At 46.1% G+C, this 25,767-nt stretch overlaps 1 long non-coding RNA gene across 2 annotated transcripts in view; it reads right to left on the minus strand.

Moving 5' to 3' along the window:
- Window positions 1–895: 895 nt before the first annotated feature.
- Window positions 896–25,767, minus strand: part of LOC143765379 (uncharacterized) — a 29,832-nt gene continuing 4,960 nt past the window's right edge. For both annotated transcript variants that reach the window (XR_013213378.1, XR_013213379.1), the window contains exons 2-3: window positions 10,297–10,445; window positions 896–2,266 (exon numbers count right to left, since the gene is read on the minus strand). This is a non-coding gene — a long non-coding RNA (uncharacterized LOC143765379). The remainder of the gene's footprint in view (window positions 2,267–10,296; window positions 10,446–25,767) is intronic.

A 25,767-nucleotide genomic window follows, 5' to 3' on the forward strand; every position in this document is an offset into this window, starting at 1 on the left:
CAACAACCATGCCACGTTCAAAGGCACTCAAATCACCTTTCTTCCCCATACTGATGCTCGGTTTGAACTGCAGGAGATTGTCTTGACCATGTCTACATGCCTAAATGCACTGAGTTGCCGCCATGTGATTGGCTGATTAGAAATTAAGTGCTAACAAGAAGTTGGACAGGTGTACCTAATAAAGTGGCCAGTGAGTGTATATACATACTGTATATATACACACATCTATATATATAATTGTCTAAGGGTTTTTCTGTCTGTCTGTCCTGGAAATCCCGCGTCTCTGATTGGTCGAGGCCGCCAGGCCTCGACCAATCAGCGACGGGCACAGTATTGACGTAGATGTCATAATGGTTGCCATGGCGACGATGTCATAAAGGTTGCCTTGACCAATCAGCGACGGGCACAGTCTGCCGCAAATTCTGGAATCATCATTGTCCATATACTACGGGGACATGCATATTCTAGAATACCCGATGCGTTAGAATCGGACCACAATCTAGTATATATATATATACACATTCAAGATTCAAAGATTCAAAGATTCAAAGAAGCTTTATTGGCAGGACCAAATACACATCAGTTTTGCCAAAGCAAGTATATAAAGGCAATAGGGATAGGGAATGTGGGGATGTTGGGTGGGAGCTGTAGGGAAGGTGGATGGGGGCAGATCCAGGGTAGGGGCTATAGTCCATAGTCTATATATATATATATATATATATATATATATATATATATATATTTAAAACAAAAATCAAAACAAATATGGAAAAATACCAAGGCTGAGAAGGGCAAAAGCCCTGCTCCCTACGTAAATGCATATATGCAGCAACGTATATCAGAAAGTGTAATACTCCCAAAGTACACCAACACCAGAGAACATGGAGTACAAAATCAAAATCAAAATCATTTTATTGATACAAATACAAATATGAACAATAACAGCCAAATCATAAGGCTGCAAGAAAAGGGAATAAATAGAAGGAACCTGCTAGTGCAGCAGGAGAGAACGACCAATGATACAAATGAAGTAACTACGGGTGAGTGAGACAGAACCCTAATCGGAAAGGATACATGGGGTTAATAAAACCCAAATGGGTGAGAAAATGTGGGTGCTAAGCATACATCCCATGGGCACTGCCAAAAAGGCAGGTCCCCAAAACCACTACATGTTCCGAGGGAAGGCTACAACTCACCCATAATAGTAGATGTGAATAAGGTCCTCCCGCTGCGACCCCTTGACGCGCGTTTCGCGTAAGTGCTTCTTCAAGAAGGGGAATAGCGTGTGTTGTGTCCCCGGGGTTTAAATACTAATGCCCCCAAATGCCGATAGTTGCGGCGCACGCGCCTCGAGAAGCACACACCGGAAGTGACCATCTCCCACTGCAGTCGTCAGTACGATGTGCGCATGCGGGCAAAATCTTGCCAGATGACGTCAGAGGGCAAGCGCACATCGTCGCATTAGATAACTACAGGGACCGGCAGGCAGTGCGCAGATCGAGGTGCGCATGCGCACAGCGGCAGCCATGTTTAAGGAGACATAGGTGGCGGCCATGGTTGGTGTGTTGGAAAATAATAGTGAATAATATCCTATGTGAGACTAAAATAAGGGTAAAACTCAATAAGTAGCATCAGGAAGCGCACAACGTCTAATTAAATGGCCGTAAAAACAGACTGGGCGCAGATCGAAAATACACGTGCGCACAGCAGCAGCCATATACATGAAGACGCTGGCAGCAACCATAATCAATGTGCAAAATAGTGATAATAAAGATATAGAATATGGGAAGTGCTAAAGGATAAAAAATGCAATAGAAAAGACAGTGTGCAGATCTTATGGTATAGACCACAAAGATGCATAAGTGCATACAATATCTGAAAAAGCCAAAAAATGAAGAATATATATTGAAAGATATGCAGATGACAAAAAAACATAACTAAAGAGTACACATGATAAAGTGACATAGTGCAAAAAAGTGCAAAATTGAGAAATTGACATGGTACATATTAATATCAATTAAAAGACATCACACAACCATCCTGAAAAAACACCAAGCCTGTAGAATCACTATATGCAATGGAATAATATTGTCACGAAAGATGACGTATACCGACTCCCAGGGTGTGTGACGAGTCCATCTTGAAGATTCAGACATAATAAGACATCAGTTCTTTTGCTCGTCTTGTCCAGTGTGGAGAAGGACAATATTGTCATCGAAGAGCGTGCACCAACACATGGGGCAAGAAAATGTATAACCACTAAAAACTAAAAAACAACACAACAATTAAAAAACATAAAAACTAGGGTGGGAAAGCACTTATCAAAGAATTATATATTTATAGAGAGCAAGGAATCTGCGGCATAGCGGACACGGACAAAGGGAGAATACAGGGCCTGTAATACCAAGAAGGACAAAACCCGGCCCTACAAAAAGGAGGCAAATGATAGTTTCTCATTAAGCCCCTTCGGGGACAACGTGTCAAGGGTGGAGATCCACCTACACTCGCGCTGTGCGAGGATTTGATTCAGATTACCACCCCTGATTCCACCATGGACTCTATCGATCCCACGCACCTTCAAACCGCTGGGATCAGATCCGTGAAAAGATCTAAAGTGTCTGGGAAGTGTCTTTAGAGACGCCAAAGCCTCAGCATCTACAATATCTCTCGCCGCCCCAATGTCCCGCACGTGTTCACGTGTCCTGACTTTCAACTCTCTTGATGTCAGGCCAATATAAATAAGGGAGCAGGGGCAAGTGGCATAGTAAATTATATGTGTGGTATTACAGGATATATAGGATATACATCCTGTATATATACAGGATATATATCCCGGATCTTAAACTCCCTGCTCCCATCAGATGATTTGAAAGTACCACAGCGCAGGACATTAGGGCAAGCGACACAAGACCCACAGGGGAAACAGCCAATTCTACAAACACCTGGATTACTCAACGTAAGTGGTTTCACAACGTAGTGGCTTTTAACAAGATAATCTCTCAAGTTTTTCCCCCTACGTTGTGTCATGTGGGGGCCAGAAGATAACTGTGCCGCAAGGGCACTGTCAGTACGAAGGACCGACCAATGTTTGGACAAGATATCACGGATCTGATCCCAGCGGGAATTTGAAGTAGAAATGAATCTAATTTCGTTTGATGCCTCTTGGGGCCCAATATTTGGTACCAGCAGATCCTCCCTTTTCATACGTCTTGCTCGCCTATACCCTCTCTTGATACAGCGACCGCTATATCCTCTTTCTTTAAAGCGTTCACTAAGGGTAGCTGATTGCTGCTCAAAACGTATCTCTGTAGAGCATACCCGCCTGTTCCTCAGGAATTGACCAACTGGGATGGCTTTAATAGTGGAATAACTGTGTGCTGAGGAGGCATGCAGCAGAGAGTTGACCGCAGTATCTTTGCGGTATAAATCCGTCTTAATACTGCCATCCTCCCCAACACACAGAGTAATATCAAGAAAATCAATACGATGTGTATGAAACTTGTATGTGAATTTCAAATTAAAAGAATTATTATTAAGATATTGCATAAATTGGGAAAGGCTGGTCTCGTCACCCCTCCAAATCATCAACACATCATCAATGTAACGAAACCAGCCCACCACTGGGTCAGCGGCATGCGATCCGTCACACTGGAAAACCTGTCGCTCCCAAAAGCCGAGAAACAGGTTAGCGTATGACGGAGCGCACGCCGCACCCATGGCTGTACCTTGAATTTGCAAATAAAACCGATCTTTGAAAACAAAAAAATTGTGTGTTAAAATAAATTCCAATAAATCCAAAATAAAGTCAGAAAAGTGGCCATCCCAGTTGGTACTCTCGAGGAAGAAGCGGGCAGCCCGAAGGCCATCACTATGCCTGATGGAGGTGTAGAGTGACTCGATGTCAATCGTCACTAGGAGCATACCTGCCTCCAGAGAGAGCCCTGTTGTGGATTCTGTTTGTGGGCTCCCTCTGGTGGTTACTGCTGGTACTGGGTGACTTTGGTGGGTTGCGGCCTTTGGTTTCCATCTGTCCATCGGAGGCTGGGTGTTTCCTATTTTACCTGGCCTTTCTGTCATTTCCCTTGCCGGCTATCAATGTGTTCAGATGTGCTCTGTTTGGTTCCTGCCTACCTGCTCCCAGATCTTTCAGGATAAGCTAAGTGCTGATTTTCAGTTGTTTGGTTTTTTGTCCAGCTTGCTTAGAATGTCTCTTTGTTAGCTGGTTGCTCTAGTGGACTGAGGTTCTCCCCATGTGCCATGAGTTGGCACATGGGTTCTTGTAATCTCAGGATGGTTTTTTTGATTAGGGTTTTTTGCTGACCGCTCAGTCCCCTTTTTTGTCATTCTGCTTTCTAGTTTTCAGCGGGCCTCTATTTGCTAAAACTATATACATCATCTCTACGTGTGTGCCTTCCTCTCATTTCACCGTCAATACATGTGGGGGGCAACTATACCTTTGGGGTTAATTCCTCTGGAGGCAAGTGAGGTCTTTGTTTTCTCTGCAGTACTAGTTAGCTCTTAGGCTGGTGCGTGGCGTCTAGAACCAACGTAGGTACGCTCCCTGGCTATCTCTAGTTGCGTTTGTCAGGCGTAGGGCAGCGGTCAGCCCAGGTTCCATCACCCTAGAGCTCGTCCGAGATTTATTATTACTTTGCTTTTCCTGTGCTATCCCTAGCCATTGGGGATTCATGACTGTATAGCCGGCCCACAAAGTGTTAATTGTTTGGGCTGAAGCAGGAGAAAAAGAAGTGTTCAAGGAAAATTATTATTTTTTTTTTTCCTTCAGAGTTTTGCTGCCTAGCCCTTAATTGCTGTCTAGCTGCTTCTTACCTCCTCTTAACCCTTGAATGGCTCTGATCTTAGCTGTTTATCATGGATGTCCAGAGTTTGGCTTCCAGCCTGAGTAATCTCGCGGCAAAGGTTCAAAACATACAGGATTTCGTTGTTCACACTCCCATGTCTGAACCTAGAATTCCTATTCCAGAGTTTTTTTCTGGAGATAGATCTACCTTCCTGAATTTCAGGAACAATTGTAAATTGTTTCTCTCTTTGAAATCTCGCTCCTCTGGAGACCCTGCTCAACAGGTCAAGATTGTTATATCGTTCCTACGGGGCGACCCTCAGAATTGGGCATTTGCATTGGCACCAGGGGATCCTGCATTGCTCAGTGTGGATGCGTTTTTTCTGGCATTGGGATTGCTCTATGAGGAACCTAACCTAGAGATTCAGGCTGAAAAGGCTTTATTAGCCCTCTCTCAGGGGCATGATGAAGCGGAAATATATTGTCAGAAATTTCGGAAATGGTCAGTGCTTACTCAGTGGAATGAGTGCGCCCTGGCTGCAAACTTCAGAAATGGTCTTTCTGAGGCCATTAAGGATATTATGGTGGGGTTCCCTGCGCCTACAGGTCTGAATGAGTCTATGGCTATGGCCATTCAGATTGATCGGCGTTTACGGGAGCGCAAACCCGTGCACCAGTTGGCGGTGTCTTCTGAACAGGCACCTGAGACTATGCAATGTGATAGAATTCAGTCCAGAAGTGAACGGCAAAATTATAGGCGGAAAAATGGTTTGTGTTTTTATTGTGGTGATTCAGCTCATGTTATTTCAGCATGCTCTAAACGCACAAAAAGGGTTGATAAATCTTTTGCCATTGATACTCTGCAGTCTAAGTTCATTTTGTCTGTGACTCTGATTTTTTCACTGTCTTCCATTTCCGTCGATGCCTATGTGGATTCAGGCGCTGCCCTGAGTCTTATGGATTGGTCATTTGCTAAACGCTGCGGTTTTAGTCTAGAGCCTCTGGAAGTTCCTATTCCTCTGAAGGGAATTGATTCTACACCATTGGCTATGAATAAACCGCAGTATTGGACACAAGTGACCATGCGCATGACTCCCGTTCATCAGGAGGTGATTCGCTTCCTTGTACTGTATAATTTACATGATGTACTAGTGCTTGGTCTGCCATGGTTACAAACTCATAATCCTGTCTTGAACTGGAAAACAATGTCTGTGCTAAGTTGGGGATGTCAGGGGGTTCATAATGATGCACCTCCGATTTCTATCGCTTCATCCACTCCTTCAGAGATCCCTGCGTTTTTGTCGGATTATAGAGATGTTTTTGAGGAGCCTAAGCTCAATTCGCTCCCTCCTCATAGAGAGTGTGACTGTGCTATAGAATTGATTCCTGGCAGTAAGTTCCCTAAGGGTCGTTTATTTAATCTGTCACTGCCAGAGCATACTGCTATGCGGAATTATATTAAGGAGTCCTTGGAAAAGGGACATATTCGTCCATCTTCGTCCCCTCTGGGAGCAGGTTTTTTTTTCGTGGCAAAAAAAGATGGTTCCCTGAGGCCTTGTATAGATTATCGCCTTCTGAATAAGATTACAGTCAAATACCAGTATCCATTGCCATTATTTACTGATTTGTTTGCTCGCATTAAGGGGGCTAGGTGGTTCACTAAAATAGAGCTTCGTGGTGCGTATAATCTGGTGCGGATAAAACAGGGTGATGAGTGGAAAACCGCATTTAATACGCCTGAGGGCCATTTTGAGTATTTGGTAATGCCTTTTGGACTCTCCAATGCTCCGTCAGTCTTTCAGTCCTTTATGCACAATATTTTCCGTGAATATCTGGATAAGTTTATGATTGTATATTTGGATGATATTTTGGTGTTTTCTGATGACTGGGAGTCTCATGTTCTACAGGTCAGGAAGGTGTTTCAGGTTTTGCGGGCCAATTCTCTGTTTGTGAAGGGCTCAAAGTGTCTCTTCGGAGTCCAGAAGATTTCTTTTTTGGGGTACATTTTTTCTCCTTCTACTATTGAGATGGATCCCGTTAAGGTTCAGGCTATTTGTGACTGGACACAACCTACATCTGTTAAGAGCCTTCAGAAGTTCTTGGGGTTTGCTAATTTTTATCGTCGGTTCATTGCTAATTTTTCCAGTATTGTTAAACCTTTGACTGATTTGACTAAAAAGGGTGCTGATGTTGCTGATTGGTCTCCTGCGGCCGTGGAGGCCTTTCGGGAACTTAAGCGCCGGTTTTCTTCTGCTCCTGTGTTGTGTCAACCAGATGTTTCACTTCCTTTTCAGGTGGAGGTTGATGCTTCCGAGATTGGAGCGGGGGCGGTTTTGTCACAGAGAAGTTCTAATGGCTCGGTGATGAAGCCATGTGCTTTCTTCTCTAGAAAATTCTCGCCCGCCGAGCGCAATTATGATGTGGGTAATCAGGAGCTTTTGGCCATGAAGTGGGCATTTGAGGAGTGGCGTCATTGGCTTGAGGGTGCTAAACATCGCGTGGTGGTCTTGACTGATCACAAGAATCTCATTTACCTTGAGTCTGCCAGGCGTTTGAATCCTAGACAGGCTCGTTGGTCGTTATTTTTTTCTCGTTTCAATTTCGTGGTTTCATACCTGCCAGGTTCAAAGAATGTGAAGGCAGATGCTCTTTCCAGGAGTTTTGTGCCTGACTCTCCTGGAGACACTGGGCCTGCTGGTATCCTTAGGGATGGGGTAATATTGTCCGCTGTATCCCCAGACTTGCGACGCGCATTGCAGGAGTTTCAGGTGGATAAACCGGATCGATGTCCACCAGAAAGACTGTTTGTTCCGGATGATTGGACCAGTAGAGTCATCTCCGAGGTCCATTCTTCTGTGTTGGCTGGTCATCCTGGAATATTTGGTACAAGAGACTTGGTGGCCAGGTCTTTTTGGTGGCCTTCCTTGTCTAGGGATGTGCGTACCTTTGTGCAGTCTTGTGAAGTGTGTGCTCGAGCTAAGCCTTGCTGTTCACGGGCTAGTGGGTTGTTGTTATCCTTGCCCATCCCGAAGAGGCCTTGGACGCACATTTCCATGGATTTTATTTCTGATCTCCCGGTTTCACAGAAAATGTCCGTTATCTGGGTTGTGTGTGACCGCTTTTCTAAGATGGTTCATTTGGTGCCCTTGCCTAAGTTGCCCTCCTCCTCTGAGTTGGTTCCTTTGTTTTTTCAGAACGTGGTTCGTTTGCATGGGATTCCGGAGAATATCGTTTCTGACAGGGGATCCCAGTTTGTGTCTAGATTTTGGCGGACGTTTTGTGCCAAGATGGGCATTGATTTGTCTTTCTCGTCTGCATTCCATCCTCAGACGAATGGCCAGACGGAGCGAACTAATCAGACCTTGGAAACTTATTTGAGGTGTTTTGTTTCTGCTGATCAGGATGACTGGGTTGCTTTTTTGCCACTGGCCGAGTTTGCTCTTAATAATCGGGCTAGTTCGGCCACGTTGGTCTCTCCTTTTTTTTGTAATTTGGGGTTTCATCCTCGTTTTTCCTCTGGTCAGGTGGAGTCGTCGGATTGTCCTGGAGTGGACGTGGTGGTGGACAGGCTACATCACATTTGGAATCAGGTGGTGGACAATTTGAAGTTATCTCAGGAGAAGACTCAGCAGTGTGCTAATCGCCGTCGCCGCGTGGGTCCCCGACTTCTTGTTGGGGACTTGGTGTGGTTGTCTTCTCGTTTTGTCCCTATGAAGGTCTCTTCTCCTAAGTTCAAGCCTCGGTTCATCGGTCCTTATAGGATCTCGGAGATTCTTAACCCTGTATCTTTCCGTTTGGATCTCCCAGCATCGTTCGCTATTCATAATGTGTTCCATCGGTCGTTGTTGCGGAGGTATGAGGTGCCTGTTGTTCCTTCGGTCGAGCCTCCTGCTCCGGTGCTGGTGGAGGGAGAATTGGAGTATGTTGTTGAAAAGATCTTGGATTCTCGTGTTTCCAGACGCAAACTCCAGTATTTGGTTAAGTGGAAGGGTTATGGTCAGGAGGACAATTCCTGGGTGGTCGCCTCCGATGTTCATGCGACTGATTTGGTCCGCGCCTTCCATAGAGCTCACCCTGATCGCCCTGGGGGTTCTCGTGAGGGTTCGGTGACCCCTCCTCAAGGGGGGGGTACTGTTGTGGATTCTGTTTGTGGGCTCCCTCTGGTGGTTACTGCTGGTACTGGGTGACTTTGGTGGGTTGCGGCCTTTGGTTTCCATCTGTCCATCGGAGGCTGGGTGTTTCCTATTTTACCTGGCCTTTCTGTCATTTCCCTTGCCGGCTATCAATGTGTTCAGATGTGCTCTGTTTGGTTCCTGCCAACCTGCTCCCAGATCTTTCAGGATAAGCTAAGTGCTGATTTTCAGTTGTTTGGTTTTTTGTCCAGCTTGCTTAGAATGTCTCTTTGTTAGCTGGTTGCTCTAGTGGACTGAGGTTCTCCCCATGTGCCATGAGTTGGCACATGGGTTCTTGTAATCTCAGGATGGTTTTTTTGATTAGGGTTTTTTGCTGACCGCTCAGTCCCCTTTTTTGTCATTCTGCTTTCTAGTTTTCAGCGGGCCTCTATTTGCTAAAACTATATACATCATCTCTACGTGTGTGCCTTCCTCTCATTTCACCGTCAATACATGTGGGGGGCAACTATACCTTTGGGGTTAATTCCTCTGGAGGCAAGTGAGGTCTTTGTTTTCTCTGCAGTACTAGTTAGCTCTTAGGCTGGTGCGTGGCGTCTAGAACCAACGTAGGTACGCTCCCTGGCTATCTCTAGTTGCGTTTGTCAGGCGTAGGGCAGCGGTCAGCCCAGGTTCCATCACCCTAGAGCTCGTCCGAGATTTATTATTACTTTGCTTTTCCTGTGCTATCCCTAGCCATTGGGGATTCATGACAGAGCCCATTAACCAGGGTCAATACATCCATTGTGTCTCTGACATAGGAGGGCAGAATCTCCACTAACGGTTTTAGGTAGTGGTCGATGTACTTACACACACTATCGCATAGCCCTCCTATGCCAGAGACAATGGGTCGACCCAGGGGATTCCGAAGATCCTTATGCACCTTAGGTAATAGGTAAAAGGTTGGCACCTTGGGGTACTTAGGCAACAGACCATTGAGGACCTTTCTCAGGGCAAGACCTAGCTCATCAGCATTTGAAATAATCTTCTCCAGCTGACCGTGAAAGGTTCCCGTAGGGTTCTGGGATAGCAAACGGTACGTATGCTTATCCCTTAGCTGGCGAAGTGCCTCTCTCTCATACTGGTCAGTCGGCCATACAACCACGTTCTCCCCCTTGTCTGCCAGCTTAAAGACCACTGTATCAAGTGATTGTAATTCTCTCAATGCACTTCTCTGTATTGCTGTCAGATTATCATTACATACCAACCCTGAAACGTTCTTAAGATCTTGGGTAACCAATTTACAAAAAATATCTACCTGGGGCAGACGGACAAGGGGGGGAAAGCCGAGGACTTGGGCATAATTGAACGTGGTAAAGTACCTACATCTTCGGTGTGTTGCTCCCTCAAAAGGTCCTCCAGATCAGCAAGTGCCTGTTGTTCCGTCAGGCCGGTGATGCCCAAACCAGAGTCCGCTTGATGATGTAATTTTTTGAGGACAAGCTTGCGACAAAAAAGGTGCAGATCTTTTAGTGCTGTAAAGTAATTAAAACCGTTACAAGGCACAAAGTTTAAACCCAAACTTAGTAGATCCAGTATATATATATATATATATATACACACACACATATATATACACACACATATATATATATATATATATATATATATATATATATATATATATATACATACACACACACACATATATATATATATACATATATATATATATATATATATATATATATGCATATATATACACATATATATATATATATGTATATATATATATATATACACACACACACACACACATATATACACACACATATATACACACGAGATTCAAGATTCAAAGAAGCTTTATTGGCAGGACCAAATACACATCAGTTTTGCCAAAGCAAGTGTATAAAGGCAATAGGGATAGGGAATGTGGGGATGTTGGGTGGGAGCTGTAGGGAAGGTGGATGGGGGCTGATCCAGGGTAGGGCTATAGTCCATGGCATAGGGAATGTGGATGGGGGCAGATCCATTGTGGGGGCTATAGTCCATGGCATCATAGTTGTCTTTCTCGCAGTCTATGACATTCGCTCACATACCGCGTTGCTATCTCCACTGCTCTCTCTTCTTCTCCCAGCAGGATATATGTTTTCTCTTCCTCCTTCATGGTGATGAAGTCCGGGAAGAGATGTGAGAGTCTCCTGAAGTGAGTGTCCCTCACTGCTGAGTATTTGGAGCAGTGTAGCAGGAAGTGGGTTTCGTCCTCTATGGCCTCCTGATCACAGTGTTGGCACAGTCTTTCCTCCCTGGGCTTGTAGTTCTGCCTGTGTCGGCCACATTCGATGGCCAGACTGTGGGCACTGAGTCTATATCGGCTATATATATATATATAGACTGCATATATGTTTTCACGAATATTTGAGCCCATGGATCCATTCTATGTCCATTTTGCAAGCCTGCAAGAAAATCTCGTCGTCCGGATGCCATACAAATGACATACGGATAATTTTTGGAGAAAAAAAAAAAAAATCGCATCCTCGCATTGAATACGGATCAATGTTCAGGAACTTTTCTGCGTATTACGGACGTAAAAAAAACGGACCGTGTTTCCCTACGCTAAGTGTGATGCCGGCCTAAGACTAAGCGGTTAGTAAAGGATATGCACCTTATAGACAACTCTCCATTACTAACTACTGGGCTTGAAATCACTTGACAATACATAGGTGACATCAACTCCACAAATATTAACCCGACTTACCACTGCCACAGGGCAAGTGGGAAGAGCCAGGCAAAGCAACAGAATTAGCACATCTAATAATCTAATACTTCTGGGGTGGCTGCGGCCTTCTATTTTTAGGCTGGGGGGCCAATATCCATTCCTGAGAGTACCAGTCCCCAGCTGTCTACTTTAGCTTGGCTGATTGTCAAAAATGGGGGAACCCCACACTGTTTTTTAACATGGTTATCTATTCTTGATAACCAGCCATGATAAAACTGACAGCTGAGGGTTGCAGTCCAAAGGAGTCAGTTTTGCCATGTTGGTTATCAAAAATAGAAAGACCCCATGTAATTTTTTAAAAATGCATTTATTTGTACCGCAGGCACAAGATGATTAATTCTCCCATCAACCGCACCTGCTCTCACCTTTATTAGTGGCAGCAGGTGTAGACTGAAGGGAGTAGTAGCCGACACCTGATGTGATCGAAAGTAAACTTTTTTCTTCCAGTCACAACTGCTGGCTCATGCTACCATCTGAACCGCATGTGAACCGTAGCTGTCATGATAGGACTGGCGAGTAAACTGGGACCAGGGGCACCTTTCCTTGCCCTAGCACTAGGTGGCGCCCTAACTCGCCCTGTTCCCTGGGATACCTCAGATGGCGGGGCCTCCGCCCTTGCCCTGTCTCCTAGCTGCAGCCCTGCGTCTGTCCCCCTCCCCCACCCAGGGAAGAGAGGTGCTACCATGTACCGCAGTACACCAACCCGACAGACAGGGGAACAAAGACAAAGGAAAAAGAAAATTCCACTCACACAAATATACTGTTAGGTGTCGAGTTCCCGCCGCTGCACAGGGGGAATCTCTAACCACCTCCGCTGCGGTCCCCCATTCTCCTCCAGCCGCAGTGGAGACGTTGGTCCCAGCGTCTGGCTAGGGCAGATACTCTGCGCTTGGTTACTGCTGCTCTTCCAGGCTCAGCCATTGTAGCCAGTACTGGTCAGCGGCGAGCAGACGTCTCTGGGACTAAGTCCTGCTTTTCCCCTTCTGAGCATGCCCAAGGGAGGACCTCTCATTGGAGGTCAGGGGTCACACGCTCAGGTCCTGTAGCAGCTCCCATTGGTCCTCTAGGAAGATCCTGAAGTTGCTGCAGCTAGTATCATTTGTGTTTTGTGCTTGTCGCCAGTAATACTCTGCCACTCAGGCTACACGTGGAGAGTGTCCGTTAGCCATGGAAAATTACATAGGCAGGCAGCTAGCGTCAGTGGGGGCAATTAGTCGCTTGGCTTAGCATCTGGTTCATTCATGTGTGCGGTTAGCACAGAAGAGTTCCGGAGCAAGCACAACCCTAGTTAGGGTTTTAGTCCCACTAATTATTTCACGACTCTGTGAAGCAACAGGGTTCGTGCTGATACTGACCGAGTGTTGGAACTCGCGTCTAATCTAACACTGTACCACCATATAGGGCCGCCATTTCTCTAGCAGCAGGCTTCTCTCCTGCACGGTGGACCCCGGGCTGTGAACACACCTATAACAACTCATATATTTACTCGGTGCGTTACGCCAGCCGTAACATACACTCTCACAAATAACAGAGGTGTGAAGTATGGGGGAAGAAAATAAGGCAGGTAAGGATGAGGAATTTCCAAGTGCACAAACCAAGCAACAGTCGCACAGTAAACTCCTCCAGCTCTCCAGACACCATCTCCTAATTTTCCAGGTCTATCTAGCAAGTGCTAACTCAGACAAAGATCTGGCCAGAAGGCCTAGCTTTTATAGGAGAGAGGAGTGGCTAGCCCAGCACAGCTGAATGCAGGGATTTCTACATGGCCGATTAACCCTTGTCCTGCTGAAAGAAAACAAACACATTTAATACACAGGAGAAGTGCTTCTTCTCCACAACGAAGCAGGAGCCATTAGACGTTGCGGTCTTCTGGCACTGCTCTGTCGCGGTAACCCCCTTCTACGAGGGACCTCCAGAACCTCGGGGCCTGGTTTATCTGGGTGTGCCACATGGAAGGCCCGAACCAGTCTGGCCGCATGGACATTAGAAGCTGGAACCCACAACCTCTCCTCAGGACCTTACCCCTTCCAATGTACCATGTATTGAAGTGACCGACGAACAAGATGAGAGTCTAGAAACTTTGCTATCTGGAACTCCAGATCACCATCGACAATGACAGGAGAAGGTGGCAGAGGTGAAGGTCCTGCAGATGCCACGTACTTCTTGAGAAGTGAACTGTGAAAAACATTATGGATTTTAAAAGTAGGTGACAGAGCAAGGCGGAATGCTACCGGATTGATGACGGCTAAGATCTTAAAAGGACCAATAAACCTGGGACCCAATTTCCAAGACGGAACCGTCAGCTCAATGTACCTTAAGGACAGCCATACTAAGTCACCAACACACAGGTCCGGACCCACCAAACGCCTCCGATCAGCCCCACTCTTATATTTGGAACCCATCTTTCGCAAATTATTAATCACCCCCTGCCAAATAGTAGAAATAGAAGAAGTGAACTGTTCCTCCTCCGGTTAACCAGAAGGGCAATCACCAATGAACGAACTAAACTGGAACCCATATGCCTCGAAAAACTGGGACTTACCAGTTGATTCCTGACATTGATTATTAACTGCAAATTCAGCCAACGGTAAGTAGCTCACCCAGTCCTCCTGATTCTCCCACACAAAACATCTAACATATGTCTCTATATTCTGATTAACCCGTTCAGTCTGTCCATTAGACTGCAGGTGAAAAGCCAAAGAAAAAGAAAAATGGATCCCCAGACGGGTGCAAAACGCTCTCCAGAATTTGGAGATACACTGCACCCCCCGATCCGAAAAAATATCGGTAGGAATCCCAGGAAGTCTGATTATTTCCCTGACGAAGATTTGCGCCAGAGTTTTGGCATTAGGCAAAGCAATAAAATGAGACATTTTACTGAACCTGTCCACCACCATCAGGGTTACAGTGTTCCCTGCAGACACAGGTAGATCCGTAATAAAATTTACCGACAACAAATGAGTCCAAGATCTGCTGGGAGTCTCCAATGGTTTGAGAGCTCCAGACGGACGAGTATGTGAGGTCTTAGAACGCGCACAAATATTGCAGGCGGCCACATACTCCTGAACATCCTTATAAGCACCTGGCCACCAAAAACACAGAGTAAGTAGGTCCGCGGTGGCCTTATTCGCCGGATGTCCAGCCAGCACCATATCATGATGTTCACTGAAGATTCTAAGACAGAGATTGACCGGTACAAACAGTTTACCAAGTGGACAGGTAGCAGGGGCGTCCCCCTGAGCATCAGCAACCTCTCTTTCAAGATTGGAGCAAATAGATGCCATCACTACCCCTTTTTGTAAAATAGGTACCGGTTTGCACTTATTGCCTCCCTCAGGAAAGGAACGGGACAAAGCATCTGCCCTAACATTTTTGCCCCCCGGCCTAAAAGTAACAAAAACTTAAACCTGGTAAAGAATAATGCCCATCTTGACTGATGAGGTGTAAGACTTTTTTCCGACTCCACGTAAACCAGATTCTCATGGTCAGTGATCACTATTACTGGGTGAACCGCTCCCTCCAAAAAATGACATCACTCCTCAAATGCCCATTTGATAGCTAAGAGTTCCCTATTACCAATATCATAGTTTCTCTCAGCTGGCGAAAGTTTTTTAGAAAAGTATGCGCATGATTGCCATTTACCAGGAGACACACCCTGCGACAATACAGTCCCCACTCCCACCTCAGATGCATCCGCCTCCACAATGAAAGGCTGAGTGACATCAGGCGAAGAAGCAAAATACCTTTCAATGTGTCAAATGCCTCCCTGGCAGGACTGGACCACCTAGAGAAGTCTGTCCCCTTCTTAGTCATAACAGTGAGTGATTTGGCTATTACCAAAAAGTTTTTTATGAATTTACGGTAGTAATTAGCGAAACCCAAAAACCTTTGTAAGACCTTCAAATCCTCAGGACGATCCCACTCCAATACCGCCCGGACTTTTGCTGGATCCATGCGAGAACCGGTGGCAGATAATACATATCCAAGGAAAGGGATCTCCTCAACTGAAAGTATACACTTCTTGGGTTTGACATACAATTTATTGTCATGTAATATGTGTAGGACTTGTCTGACATGTCGCTGGTGTGACTCAGGGTCAGATGAATAAACAAGAATATCATTGTCACGCTCACGCCCTGACTGGTGGGCGTGAGCTCGGGGGGTTTGTGGCCCCACTGTGCTACAAACCAGACTACCCTGGAAGGGGCGTGACTATGACAGCTGCCTGGGTTTTCACTGGAGCCTCTGATGGTGAGGTCAGGCTTGTGCAGCAGGCAGCTACGAGATGCTACTCCAGGGTGGTGACTGGCTGTGGCTGCTGATCCCACTTGGAGAACAGGAACACTAGGAGAGGTGCGGGCATCAGGCAGGACTGGCAGAAGAGCACGGCTGAAACTCAGAGGAGTAGGCTGGCACAGCTGAGACACAGGGCTGGCAGAGATACGGCAGAGAACACAGGGCTAGCAGAGACACGGCAGAGAACACAGGGCTGGCAGGCACGGCAGAGAACACAGGGCTGGCAGGCATGGCAGAGAACACAGGGCTGGTTGGTGTGGTGTATGAAGGAACAGGTAGAGACCTGTTTACACTGGAGGTGCCGGTAAGGAAACAAGCAGAAAGGAATTAAGTATGAAGGAACAGGTTGGGACCCATTCACACACTAGATGCAGGTACGGAAACAAGCCAGAAGGAAAGGAGAATGAAGGAACAGGTTGGGACCTGTTCACACAGGAAGAGAAGTGCAAGGCTGCAGATAGGAGCGGAAGAGCAGCAAGAGATAGCATAGCAACAAAAGCTAAGCAGAGCAGAACCACAAGGAATGCGGAGAGGAGCTGCAGCAAGAGATTTCTGCAGAAGCTAAGCAGAGCGGAGCCACAAGGAATGTGGAGAGGAGCTGCAGCAAGAGGTTTCTGCAGCAGCAAAGCAGAGCAGAACCGCAAGGAATGCAGAGAGGAGCTGCAGCAAGAGATTACTGCAGCAGCAGAAGCTAAGCAGAGTAGAACGGAGCAGAACCGCAGGAGTGTGGAGCAGAGGTAAAGCCACAAAGGTACAGAGCAGGCAGAGCTGCAAGAGTGCGGAGCATAAGCAGACTGAGAACACAAGGAAAGACACAACAGGGAAGGAAGCCACAGACAAGGAGACCGAGATAAGACTAAGTTCAGACAAGGAAATGGAACAAGACAAGAAACAAGAACAAAGACACAGGGACCAGGATATTCTGTCTCCTGGAGGGCAGAAAACAAGATCAAGGCAAGGAGAAAAGCCTCTAGAGAGGGAGTAACACAGAGCAAGGCCTGGCAAACTCAGGCGCTTAAGCACAAACTGAGCTAACATATTGCAAAGGCCCAGTCCACTGGGTGGAGCTGCACTATATACTGGAGGCCTCTTGGTAATTGGTCAGGAACAGATTAGACAAATGCACCTGATTCCTATAAGAACCAGAGAGTTCAAGCGCCGCCCCCCTATGCACACAGCCAGGAAGCATGCAGAGAGCAGAGGAATAGAATATGGAGCTGGCAAGAAACAGAAACCACATCATGGCCTGGAGCAGTGGGTAAGTTAGTGTGAGAGATGAGAAGCCATGCCGTGATGCCAGCAGAGTTGTTACAATCATCCAGTTAGATAACAACAAACCTGCCTACTAGGTGACTAAAGATGTCATTAATAAAGTGCTGGAAGATGGCAGGCGCGTTCGTCAACCCAAAAGGCATCACCGGATTCTCGTAGTGTCCTTCCATCGTATTAAACACAGTCTTCCACTCATCCCCCTCCTGAAAGCAGATGAGGTTGTACGACCTCCTGAGGTCCATCTTAGAGAACCATTTTGCCCCAAGCGGATACGGATCACAGACAGTGATCGCATTAAGTTCCCGGAAATCCAGGCAAGGATGTAACCCCCATCCTTCTTCTTGACAAAAAAGAACCCCACAGCAAGGGGAGAAGAGGATAGTCAGATATGACCCTTAGCCAGACTTTCCGTAATATAGTCCTTCATGGCCTGCCTTTCTGGATCTGAGATGTTATAGAGACTGCTCTTGGGCAGCTTGGCACCAGGAACACAGCATCCAATCTGCAGCGAATACTGACCGTGGAAACATACCCTTATAGATTTTACAAGAATTGGGTTGACATTATTTAACAAAAATATGTAGCTGTAGATAAACAATTTTAATTTTTTAAAGGAGTAATAAGTGTTACAGCACACGACAATTTGTAACGCAACTTCTCCCAAGTGAGGCAATAACTTATGTGTGGCCATAACCTGCTGATTGCAACATGAGACATTGATCAGCACAATGAGACAAATCTACAGCTGCAGGTTGCTGTGACTGCATTCCTGTAGTACACAAGCAACACTGTACGCAGAGTGGACGGACTTGCCTCTCCTGGGCTTTTTCTTAAATCTTTTTCCTCAAATTTAAGGAGCTGGCGGGATCTACCTATACTCTGTTCTAATGAAAAATAGCCTTGTACAGATGTCTCGGGATGTGTTCCCTTATAGCAGAAATGTAGCATATTTTCCACTGTGAATTAGCCTCAGCAGAATCCGGTGTGAATTACAGTGCCAGTGTAGGGTATGAGATCTATTTAAATCTCATTCCCATGCTGCGGAAATTAACCTATTGTTCACTGTGCATGTCAGTGTGTATTTCACCTTTTGCAATGCAAAGGATAAAATGTGTATAAAATCCAGAACTTTTTTCGTAGGGAAATCAGCAGCAGTATTTACCAATGAGGATTTTCCTGTGGTTTTGACAGTATGGAAATTACCATATGAAGAGGTCAGCTTGTCATTTGCAGAAGGGTTCACACAATTGGAGTAGGTACGCAATTCACAAATCACATATTTAATGTTGGTACGTATCTTAGCATGCCCTTGGGTGAACACTCCTTTCATATGTCTAAGGCAGTTTCTAATTAGAGCAGATCTTATTTCCCTTTTAAATTTGTATGCTTAGGCCCAGGAGAGGTGAGTGTATTGGATCCTACATGAAGAGGATTCCTTGTCATTGGCAAATGGGCCCACACAATTTGATCAAAAAATAAAGAAAGAATCTCCAATTTATAAATATGATTTATGAAGCAGTAATGCAATTCATATATTCTGTGTTTGCATATAACTTAGCGGGCTCAGGGTGCGGTTGCATACAGTTTGTGAGCTGCTGTTTGGGCATGCTTCAGGGCTCAAAATAGAAGGATAGCACAACCAAGGGCAACTCTAGATACACAGAGACCCAAAGGAGTATATTTCAAAATAGTATTTATTAAGTATAAATATAAAATCTAATAATTCATAGCAGGGTAAACACTAACCAAGCATGGCTGGAGAATACAAGCTGACCACATAAAATTGAAATAATTAGAACGCACTATATGTCACTATAATACAATATAATATATAGTGTAGGTTTAGCAATTCAAAGCTCATATATGCTATGCACCAAAGGGGCTACATAAACATGGTGCCCCATTATAAACCAATGCTAAAAGCATACCAGTTATGTCTATTGCCAATATACAATTGTAGATGGCAAATGTGATGAACTAGCATGTAGGATAGAATTTGTTGCTGTTGGTTTCCTGAAAATGGTTGTAGAAATTGATCTATTAGGGTCTACTGAAATCTCAATATCTAGAAATGTGACTCTACATCCATATGTATATGTTAAATTGATATTCATGTCGTTGTTGTTTAAATGGGTCATCAAACTATTGAGTTCATCAACAGTACCCTCCCATACAAAGATAATATCATCTATGTATCTTAGCCAATTATGTATTTTCTCGATACCAGGGATGGAAGAACATTGAAACAGATCCCGTTCCCATAATCCTAACTTGTGGCAGCTTGTCCTTTGTTCCCATTGGCCAGACATTACTATTTATAGTTGCACAAGCGGTAGCTAAGCCACGCCTCCTGACCAAGATCGGCGAAACGCGCGTTGAGGCGGCAGGCAGGGGCATCAGGTTTCTCACCACATGTAGGTATCTTGCCCTTAATATCTTATCCATTTTTGCACTATAATTGCACTTTAACTCTAGTATGCTGCTTGCACCTTAGTATTTTTTCCTTTGTTGGGCATTCCTTGCACTTTGCAAGTTATTATATGTATATTGTCAATAGACATAACTGGTATGCTTTTAGCATTGGTTTATAATGGGGCACCATGTTTATGTAGCCGCTTTGGTGCAGAGCATCTATGAGCTTTGAATTGCTAAACCTATACTATATATTATATTGTATTATAGTGACATATAGTGCGTTCTAATTATTTCAATTTTATGTGGTCAACTTGTATTCTCCAGCCATGCTTGGTTAGTGTTTACCCTGCTATGAATTATTAGATTTTATATTTATACTTAATAAATACTATTTTGAAATATACTCCTTTGGGTCTCTGTGTATCTAGAGTTGCCCTTGGTTGTGCTATTGCTTGTTTGGAGTTTAGACATATTATGTTTGATCCATTGGTTGTATCTTGTGTTTCAAAATAGAAGGAGCAGTTTTTGAGTTTTGGAGTGCCAAATTTGCTACATTGTTTTTCCAGCTCTATGTTGCACAGTTAAGGTACCAGTACAATGGAAACCCCCCCCAAAAGTGACTCTTTTGGAAATTAAACCCTGCTAGGGATGTAGTTAACATCTCAACCATAATGTACTTTTCAGAAATAAGTGTGCAGTTGCAGTGTGTAATTTGTGTATAATTTCTAAGTTTTCCTCCATCTTATCCATTCTGTCAGTCCATGAAAATCAGAAAGCAATCAGATGACAACTGAGTACCGTCCGATTTTGTCCATGAACTCATTGACTTGAATGGCCAAGTGTAGTGATGAGCGAGTGTGCTCATTACTCGAGTTTTCCGAGCATGCTCGGGTGATCTCCGAGTATCTTGGGCGTTCTCGCAGATTATGTTTGTAACCCACAGCTGCATGATTTGCGGCTGCTAGACAGCCTGAATACATGTGGGGATTGTCTGTTTGTTAGGGAATCCTCACATGCATTCAGGCTGTCTAACAGCTGCAAATCATGCAGCTGTGGGGACACAAACATAATCTAGCACGCCAAAATACTCAGAGAGCACCTGAGCATGCTCGGAAAACTCGAGTAATGAGCACACTCACTCATCACTAGCCAATTGTGTTCCGATTTAGGGGTGCAAATGGTGAATGCTTTTTTTATCCTCCGACAGACTCGATCCAAGGAAAAAATCAGGCATATGCACAGCCTTATAGAATAACATTGGTCCAGGTGCTATTTGATGTTTTGTGAGATCACACTTGGACCGAAAATGCGGTCGCCTGCACTTGCCCAGACCACCTCTTTAAGGCCGAGATCACACATACGCGAGATACGGCCGAGTCTCGCAGGTGAAAACCCAGCTCTGGCGCCAGCACTCCGGAGCGGAGCGTGCGGCTCCATGTATTGCTGTGCGGCTGAACGCTCCGCTCTGGAGTGCCGGCGCCAGAGCTGGGTTTTCACCTGCGAGACTCGGCTGTATCTTGCGTATGTGTGATCCCGGCCTAATAGTGAAGAGCTGGTGGTATTTTCATATGCGCCACTACCAGTTTTGGTGGTCCAACCTTCATGAACACAGGGACCTTCCTGGAGTGTTATTATGAACTATTATCGTGTCTATCAATGAGAAACGTAATGCCATCAGTCTTTTCTTATGAAGTAATCAGTGGCTTTCCAGAAATGTCATAGTGAAGACGAGTGAATAACAACATGCTGACTTAGCATTACAAAGCTAATTATCACACTGTCATCCACCGACTGGGAAATACAAGACTTAAATTGTGCATTTTAATAAGCTCTTCAAGACACAAACACGTCCTGTCACGTGATCTATCCATGTGCTAAAATGATAGGTGATACTAGATGTATGGTCCCCGGGTGCAGGACTAGACAGTAGAAGGTGGTCTCGTACTCAGCCTCAGGACGGAAGCATTGTTGGATTTCTATATAATTACTAGCCAGGACTCAGCGCTCGGAGTTTGTGGATTCTAGATGATAATGGCTTCTTTTTTAATTAAAGTTTCTTTTCCTTTTCTTCTATGTATAAAATATGGGATTCAGAATCAATGTCAGTGTGAAGAAAAAACTGCTGGGCTGTTAGGGAGTAACATCTAGGAAGTGTTTCATCAGCCTCCATTATACGCCGCGGTTTGCTCTTCACTTTATTTCTTGCCTGTACATGAAGGGCTGTGTAATATTATAAGGGTTGGTTAGAAGAACTAACTGAAAATGTGCATAAAACTATAGTAAAAGGCAAGTAAATGTGGTTTTAGAAAATCATAAAGGGTAGTATGTATCAGACACTGGTTGTATGATTTCAGCCACGTACTATATTTTTTGGTCTATAAGACACACTTTTTTCATCCACAAAAATGTGGAGGAAAATGGGGTGCGTCTTATGCAGCGCCCAAGAGTCCTGGTCGTTGCAGTACTGTGGCTCCGCCACTATGGGGAGCTACGGTGCGTCCGATGGCACTGAAGGAGTTCATCTGATCAGGTATCACAGACACCAATACATTTCACAGCTGGGCCTCCGGGGGGAGCTAAGGGTGCTATTCATTAGGCCACTCCCCACCATAGTGGGTAAACTGGGGGTCAGGCAGGAAGTAAGATCAGAAAGCTGACTGGGTTGGAACCAGGCAACACCTTGTGGCAGAGGGTGTTGTAGGGGAAGATACAGTAGGGTCTCTGTCAGGGGTGGGATCCTGACAGAGGCTTGGCATTGGAAAGAACGTAACGGGTCCGCGCCAGCTCCGGGAAGCGGCGGGGCCCAAGAAAGGACTAGAAGCGAGATAGATTGTGCTGAGTGAGAAACGAGATCAAGCAATAGGAGAATACCAGTAGGGGTCGTGCTGTAAGACCGGAGCAACACCCTACTGAGGCGCACTACCGGTGGCCGGAACGCCGAGGGAGTATTATAACATTCAGCTTCAAGCAATACTCTAAACAGCGGCAGGACAGTCAGTCTAAGGCGGGCTGTCTCACACAAATCACCTATGAAGTCTTGGGGGGCACCTTGTGGAGAGGGGCGACTCTAGGGTCCCGGAAGAGCTCCGAGCCTACCCGTCAAACGGGTGCCGTCCCAACCATAACATCAGGGAGGGACGGAGGATTAGAAGAACATCATTTAATCGAGTTGTGAGGGAACTTAAGAAACAGACACAACGGTTGTGGGGACTTTCCGTAAGCACAGCAGGGGAGGACCGCAACACATAGCGCTAGAAGGAAGGCACCGATTTCCACCTGTGAAGAGAACTCTGGAGGTGCCATTGGACCGGCCGGACTTGCGCAGCCTGGTGAACCGTATTCTGGACTGTGGACTCAGAGATCTTCAGTAAAGAGGTAAAGAGACTGCAACCTGGTGTCCTCGTTATTTACTGCACCGCACCACCACCACCAACATCCGCACCTATCATTCACTGTGCGCCCCGCGGCAGGGTCACGGATCGGGGCCTAGCCGCCGTGACAACCCCAGAGCAGAGACTCAGAGGCCCGGTACCGGGTACCCCTCGGCCCTGCGGCAGTGGGGGCGCTACAAACTTTGGCGTCATGAACAGGATCTACTTAAGCCTGAAGAATCAGGTCATGTGTGCCTTGGAACTGTGATTTATTGTGCTTGGACTGTACTTTATTGCAAGGACTGTGCTGCGCCATTTGCCGCCAAAATCCGCCGCCATTGCAGCGCTGAGGAGAGCGCAGGAAGAGAAGAGGGGCGTGAAGTGGGCGTAGGCAAGCTGGAGAGCGCGAACAGCAATGGCCGCCCAGTCCAAATATTTCTGTGTCCTGAGGACGTGTCCGTCAACAGCTGAGGTCCGCCTCCTGATCCTGTTTGGAGGGTGGAGACCATGGAGACGGGGCCGCCCACGAAAGAGACCGCGGGAAGAGAACATTGGAGAAAAGGCAAAGATGGCGACACCAGGAACACCGCGTGGGGCTGACCCGATCCGGCCTGAGGCTGCGCAACCCGACACAGCCCCAGAAGCGCCAACGCTGCGGGGTCTGACCCTCACGGAGCCACCGATGGGCCGACCCCCTTTCCCGCTGTCTGAGGAGTGTGTGGCTGCAGCCGAGGCCCGACAGCTAGCCCGCCGGCTGGAGGCTGATGCCCGCGTGCTTACTCGGCTGGGCCAGCCCACGGAGATCCGGTTGTCCCCAGTGTCCCCTGTTCCCTCCCACCTGGCCGCGGCTGGAGGTACGCTACAGACGCCGGACCTGAAGATCATGCCGGACGCCGAACATCTACGGCGTCTGATGGCAGCGTGGCGGAGCCGGCCCCAACCTGCAGCGCCGATTGACTTGGTCAGAGCCCCGGAGATCCCGCCATCACACTGGGGTGTGGTAGTGTCTTTTAACTCCCGGCATGGGAGAGGAGTCATCCAGGAGATTGGGGAGCCACTGCAGGTCCGTGTCGATCGGGAGGAGGTGGAGCCCTGCAGCAGGAGGTTCGCTCGTGATCTGGAGCCGGGCGACGCTGTGACCTACACGAGGTGGAGGAGGAAAGCTGGTGGGACGGGCTGGATAGCCCGAGGCGTACAGCTATGCATTGCCCTCCAGGCTGCTGCCGGAACACCGGAAGAAGATGATCCCGTAAAGGGGGCAGCAGAGCCCGGCCCAACAGAACCTCGAGAAGCCCGGCCTCGCCGTGCCCCGGAGGGACGTGTGCACCTGCCAGTGAGAAGGGCCTCCCGGCGAGGGATCTTATCGCTGCGGGGACCGGAACCGCGTCCTGGCTCACCAGTGCGATCCGTTGGCCTGGTGAGGCCAGATCGGAAACCACCCTGCTCCACAAAGGACGAGTAAGCATAATTGCTTTATTATTATGTACATAGTTTTTAACTGTTTGTTTCCTGTTTGGCTGCTAAACCCGTCCAGGGTAAACTTTTAAAGGGATCCTTTTGTTGACCCGGGATCCCTAGTGTTTTGTTTTGTTTGTCTTTCCAAAGTTTTTGCACAAGTTTTAGAACTGCTGAAATCATGAACAGTGCATGATCCGAACTTCTTGTAAATAGTTTGCACCTTATTAAAGGCGCTTCCTACTGGTTTTACTTCAAAAAGGACTCTTTGTGAAGATACCGCACTGGAACCTTTGCTGAGTATGGACTGGTAGCTTGAGAAGATACGCTACCTCATAGAGACTTGGTCCCCTCTTAAAGGGGATGTTCGATTGCTACGCTTAAACTGTGATATTGCTTTAAGACAGGAAGCAATAATGTCTTGATCAAAGGAGATGATGATAATGTTTATATGAGAAAAGTTATATGTGTTTAATTAGTTAAATGTGAAGAAATACTGATGATGTGCTCTGAGAAGTAAAAGGTGAAAGATAGAAGAGGGATGCAGTGGACCCGTAGGGATAGACGTGGTGTCCAGCATGCATGAAAGGAAGAAAGATAATGAGAAGGCTTAATGTTCGATAGAAAATGTTTTTTGATAATGCTGATAGATAGTTAGGATAGAAGGTAAACCCTGAGTCCTCATAGGAGTCATGTAGAGATGACTTAGTGCTCTTAGACTGAAAGTAATGTTATGTTCTATACTGTGTATAGTAGTTGAAAAGGCAGTAGGCCCTGGCTGAACGGGGCGGTCCTGTAACAGAAAGGAGAGGCAGTAGGTCTGGTGCCGATAGGACAGGCGGTCCTGCAGATTTAAAGAAGGAGAATGAAAAAGTTAAATTGCCTTATAATGTGATTATAGGAAGGTCTTTAGTGGATAAAAGAGTGTATGTCCTTAAAGGCAAAGTTAAATTATTGTTCAACAATTTTTGCACTTAAGTAGAATACCCGGTTGGGTAAGAAAAGTTAATTATAGCATGTTGCTATGATATTTTACCATGTTTGTAACGTTCAAGTGTCCTCACCTCCCATAAAGGGAAGCTCTGTTCAAATATGCTTATTGTTATTGCACTCAACAAAATTGTATGTCTTTTTGCTAACTTGTATTGTTGTTTTCTTCCCAGTCCCGGAGTACTGTGTTTAACCAGGGGGGAGTGCAGCGCCCTAGAGTCCTGGTCGTTGCAGTACTGTGGCTCCGCCACTATGGGGAGCTACGGTGCATCCGAT

Source organism: Ranitomeya variabilis, chromosome 4 (assembly GCF_051348905.1).
Source record: "Ranitomeya variabilis isolate aRanVar5 chromosome 4, aRanVar5.hap1, whole genome shotgun sequence".
NCBI classification, from domain to species: domain Eukaryota; kingdom Metazoa; phylum Chordata; class Amphibia; order Anura; family Dendrobatidae; genus Ranitomeya; species Ranitomeya variabilis.